Raw genomic sequence first — 6179 nt, forward strand, 5'->3', positions numbered from 1 at the left:
CTAAGAGGCAGGCTAGTGATTTGCTACTCAGCACCATCTCAAGTTGCTTATCCAAGTGTTCCTCCCACCCACACATCATAAGGATGTGTTTGTGCATTGTGCACTCAAATGCTGAAGTCTGTACCCAGAGGTCTAGTGGCAGCTCTGACTTTAGTATTAGCATTATTGTGAAGCATCTCCTGACTCAGTGTTTTATACAGCATTGTCCTCCACCATCTTATGATTGCTCAAAGGGTTGAACACCCGATAGCTGAGCAGGAGAGGAAAAGGTGGGACTTCCAAACCCAGAGTGGGGGGGCCTCAGGTGGGACCCAGAGAGATGCCATCAGGACAATGAAGGAGATGCCGGGCAAGATGGCAGGTAATGGGCCACATGGCTGGGGAGTAAGCCATAGTAGGTTAGAATAGCTCAGAGTCTGTCCAGCTTAGTGCCTGAAGCTTATGAAGAAACATGCAGGGCTCTGTGTCTTACTAGCTAGGTCAGGCACAGAAAGGCCCATACTGTAACATGTTGTAACCCATGAGAGAGGATTCAGAGTGGGAATTGCACCAAAGCTCATTCTCCCACTTACTACAGTCCAACAGGCCCTGTGTGTTCACTTGAGACACGTGGGTATCTTTTTATTCTCTCTGCCCTGTACTTGTCAAAAGAAAATATGTTTTTCTGGTTCTCACAGGAGCACTGTCCTCTTAGTATCCCTTAGAAATGATGCTTCGGGCACTGTTTGTGTCATCTACCCTTTAAATTTGACCCCAGTTTCCAGGTAGGAAGTTAACCTACTCACTGTTTGAAATGCAGTCCTTTCTGGCTGCCTTCCTGCTAAGATGTCTATAAGGCATTTCCTGGTATGGCTGTTATTGAAAATCCACATGCATTTTGTGTGTCTAATTCTGCAAGTTATTGGGAAATGTGCAACGGTTCAAGAAAGATCCTTTTTTTTCCACCAGTGGGCTCCCTCATTCTTTTTGGGTCTGTATTTTCACTAAAAAAAAGTCTAAAATAACTTTGGGGTCCAGTGGTTTTATAAAATTAAGAACGATATTCTAGGGCTGGAGAGATGGCTCAGTGGTTAATAGTACTGGCTGTTCTTCCAGGGATCCTGAGTTCAATTCCCAGCAACCACATGGTGGCTCACAACCATCTGTAATGGGGTCTGATGCCCTCTTCTCGTGTGTGTGTACTCGTCTATATAAAATCTACATAAAATAATTAATTCTAAAAAAATAAAAAACATTCTCAGTGAGAGCTGACATGCCTAGGAACTTGCAGACTGTAGGATCCTCATAACTGATTCAGCATACACGGATGACCCTGGAGTGCTGCCCATGTGTCATGGAGCGATGGAGGCGATCATTGATCCTGTGAAGGGATGTTCACAGTTTCCTCTGGTTTTAGACCTTTCATGGACACTTCAGATGCCAAGTGATGGCCTGTAGTCCCTAGTCTGACCATTCCATGGGCTGGAAACTTCTGACGCAGCCTCGGCTGTCTGAGAAGGATATGAACAGTATGTGGCCGCCTAGGTCTGTGCCACCTTCTACTCCTGGCAAGGGTTGAAGTCAATCCAGATAACAAGTATGGGCCGAGGAGGCAGATCCTGGAGCTTTATGGGATTTCTAATGAAGTTCCAAAAGTGTTTGTGCATTGGAAAAGAGGAGTCTGTTCTTCACTGTTATTAGGAGAGAATTCAGGTATGATTCCACACGTAAAAGGAACATGGATTTGTTAGGCTGGAATTTCTACATAAGATGGGAACCCTACCTGTCCAACTCCACCCCTCAGAGAAAACTCCTCCACTCTGCCTGCACAGGGACTCAGGGTTTGACCATGTATGGACATAAGCCCAGCTCCTAGCAGACAGGTCATCACTCCCCACCTAAGCTCTATAAAAGATCTTACTTTAGCCCAGATATGCAACTCCATTGACCTCCTCCTATGGGATCATCGAACCCACCCGTGAGCTGCCTCTTAATAAACCTGCCTTTATCTACTTCTAGTCTGGTCTAATGTGGCCTAAATCTGCATCACCAAGGGAGAGAGAGCGCTATTTAAAAACTCATATCTGAGAACTTACAACAAATAACGGAGAAAAGTATCCGTTCAAAATGACTGACTACAAAATTAGAAATTCAGGAGACTACAGAGGAACAGCAGAAGAAAGAAAATGATATAAGAAAGCTGTAAGAAAACATCACTGGTTTCCCAATGCCAGGAAAGGTTAACAGAAGCACACACATGCACACTGCATATGAAAACATGCAGAAAGTCGAAGCTAGGCAAACTTTGTTAAACAGTTCCCTGTATTCACTCAAGAGAGATTCCCCTGCAACCCACTGCATCAGAGTTGTCTGTGAGAACTTTGTGACAAAGGGCCATCTTTGAAGGAAAGCCTCCACATGCTTGTAGAAAAACCTAACTCAGAGGCCTTCTGAGATGAAGTCAACCATAATGTAACTCAATCAGATCAAGCAAAGGATCTCTGCCTGTTTGGACTTGTAACCATTCAGCAACGTTTTCATACTTCTGGCCTATTGCAAGGAGCTCCAAGCCTAGAAATTACCTTTTCTGAATTCTCTCTTTAGCTTGATTCTTGCCAGATTCCATCAAAAGAAGAAAGTAGATTAGATGAGGAGGAACGGGAAACACTTCTTTCTTATAGCTTACGTCTGGTGAAGACAGAAACCTGCAAATCACAGTCCTCTGGTTCACAACAGTCCAGGTAGATCAGTCAAGTGGGGTGTGGGGGGATGTCCCAGAAGCATCTGTCGCTTCTTGATCCGACCCGCAGAAAGGAGCAACACCACTCGGAGTTCTTCTCAAAGCAGTTTATTCAGGAACCTTAACAATGTCCAAAAGCCCCCGAGGCCTCTCCCTGTCTGCCCTCAAATCCCTGTGCCTGCATCACTCAGATCCTGCCACACAGGTGCTCTCAATTGGTCCAAGGTGTTGCTCGTTAGATGTCCTGATAATGCATAGCAGCGAGTCTGCACAGTATAGCCTGTGGACGTGGCTCTTCAGGGGTGTGTAAGGAAGTCAGGTGCTAGTCATAAGACTTGGCAACCGTCCCTGGTGCCATCTGTTAGTCACAAGACTTGGCAACCGTCCCAGGCGCCATCTTGGAATGGTCACCACACCCGCTCCTCACAATTCCCCCTTTTATTTAATTTTTGGCAGAGAGAATGCCTGTCTTAGGTTGTCCCTTTCGACAATGTTCCTTACCTGTCATTGGGAGTCAAACAGCTTTGGTTTGGTCCCTGTCTTAGGTTGGTAACATGTCCAAGGAATCTTACCCATCACTGACTACTTCTCTAGCATGCCAAGCCACACTTGAGGAGATTGCCCCATCTCCACAGCTGCAAATGCTTGTATAAGCAAGGCCTGACTCCGCGAATGTCGAGCTCTCATATTACATATGCACCAAAACACCAGGCAACTGATGAGGAGCAGGCACAGGGCAACCCCCCCCCCAATTCCGGCCCACTCCTTCAGATGAGACATGGCTTGAAGTATCCAACTGGTCAATCCAGAAGCCAGGGTGGTGTCTACACGGGTTGAATTGATATGGACGATAGAATGTCATAGGTCTCTTATCAGCTTGTTCAAATCCCCAGACCAATTCCCTACAAGATACTGAGAAAGCCCTTTGGAAAGCTTACTGGCATGGCTTGCGTTCTGAAATGGTATAGAGGTGACACATAACCCTGTATACTTCCACTGACAACCCACCTGAGCTAATTCCATAAGCACATCTACTTGTTCCTGAACTAAATCAACTCTTTGATTAAGCAAAAGAATGCCCACTTTCAACTGACTATTAAACTACCCTGGATGTCCAATGCCTCCACAACTCCTGCAGACAAATTATTTAATGTGGCTGCGGTCTGGACTGTTGTCGTCAAGGCATCTGCAGCTGCTGTAGCAGCAGTAACAGACACAGCAATGGCTGTAATGACTGCTGCAGTAATGCCAAAATCTCTCTTCTGTCTAAATAAAGTCATGGCGGAGGGGGCTTCCACAGGCCATGGGACATATGTAGGCATGCAGGCAACCATTGCAAAATGATAAACAGAAGCATTCCAACACATATACAAAAACAACTATTATTAGTGCATTTTAAAAGGCTACTATTATAATTACCATTAAACACTATAAAAACAAAAGGAGGCCACACACAAACCGGCGTAGGCCCAAAGGAAACGTTATGCCTTGGACATATTAGTCACTAATTAAAAACATAATACCCCTGGTAAATGTAAATCCAAGGAATACGGTACTGGAGCAATCTCTCCATCCCACAGCAAATAGGGTAACTGCAAGGAAACATCACTAGAAAAAACCTAGGAAAAACTTGTGCAGAATGCATCAACGGTAAAGGTTTAAGAAAAAACAGACAAAATACCCCACCGCAATTCATTGATTTTTATCATTGGTATCATCCACATCAACAAGAGCGTGTTCAGGGCCATCATCCTCACAATTCTCTGGTTGCACAGTTCTGGTATGCCACTCAGGGACCCAAATCGGCTGTCGCTGAGCCTGAGGAAACCCACAAACAGAACCTCTCACCCAAACCAACACCGGATCAGGTCCATTCCAACGGCCTGTCAAGATATCCTTCCACACTACCATGCCTTTATTTGAAGAATCAAAATCACTATGGCGATCAGCAGCAGAGCGCCCCTGCTTATCTTCAGTTAAAAAATTTAAGGTAAAAAGAGCTATGGCTAATCTATGTCTGGGCGGTCGGCCAGAGGCAATTCCCCCTTTTTGTTTAAGAAGACATTCTTTCAGAGTACGATGAGCACACTCAATAATACCCTGTCCTTGAGGATTATAGGGTAGCCCATGACCAAGGCGGACACCCATCATTTTGCAAAAACTTACAAAGGAAGCAGAGGTACATGCTGGCCCATTATCAGTTTTCAATTCTTTTGGCATACCCCAGGCTCCCCAAGCCTCAAAACAATGTACAAAGACATGGTGGGCTTTCTTGCCTGAATGTAAGGATGCAAATATCACCCCTGAAGCAGTATCTATGGAAACATGAATATATTTTAACTTCCCAAATTCAGAAAAATATGTAACATCCATCTGCCACAAATGTAAAGGGCGCAAACCACGGGGATTAACCCCCACACTGGCCTGCGGTATCAAGCAGGCATAAGATTGACAGGATTTCACAATATTTCTAGCATCTGCACGAGAAATACCAAAACGAGAGGACAAAGTCTTAGAATTTACATGAAACTGTTTATGAAAACTTTGAGCCAAATCAATGGGAGAGGAAACCAGAAAAACTAGACAAGCCTTAGAGGCTTTGTCCACCACATAATTTCCCTCAGCCAATGGCCCTGGTAATCCAGTATGGGCATGAATATGCTGAACAAAAAAAGGGAAATTCTCTGTTCCAAGTAAGTACTTGTAATTTAACCAATAACTCTCCAATGGTGGATTTAAGACTAATTTTTCCAACTATCTCCAAGTGTTTTAAAATATTGACCACATATTGACTGTCCGATATTAAGTTAAAAGAACACTTAAACTGATCAAAAACTTTAATCACAATTTGTAATTCAATAACTTGTGGAGAAGCTGGAGGAAATTGTATAGTCACTGGCTGACTGAAATACTGGAAAACACTGAGCTTGTAACTCCCTTCAGGCCTCTGGGCACAGGCTCCCTCCCGAAGCTCCACTTGGAGCATACAGAGGTGGCCGCAGTGGCTCTGGTGCCATAGGTCCCACTTCTAGTTTCATTTTATCTAAAGCCTGCGCCAGCTCTTCAAGCTCCTCTTCGGAAACTTCCTCCTCATCTGAGCTTTCTCCACTTTCCGACTTTTGAGACCACTCCTCTCTCAGCTGCTCTAGTGCCTCACAGCCCCATTTCAGCTCCGCTGCACATCTCCCCTCCTTATCTTTTATACAATACCTCACCAATTTCCACACGGTTAAAACTCCCGTGGGTAACACTCCCTGCTCCTCAGCAAATCTTAAGTCCTTTCCAAGCTTCTCCCAGCTGGGTATAGTTAGGGGTCCTGAAATGGAAAACCATGGCACCACATCATCCATGGCTTGTAAAAATTTTTCTACAGTAACCTTTTTTAATCCTATTCCTTTTATCTTCAATAATCTCCGAAGAGCTTGGCTCACAGAGGTTGAAGATGATGAATTCCCCATTG

Source organism: Grammomys surdaster, unplaced genomic scaffold (genome assembly GCF_004785775.1).
Source record: "Grammomys surdaster isolate TR1022 unplaced genomic scaffold, NIH_TR_1.0 261, whole genome shotgun sequence".
Classification (NCBI taxonomy): Eukaryota; Metazoa; Chordata; class Mammalia; order Rodentia; family Muridae; genus Grammomys; species Grammomys surdaster.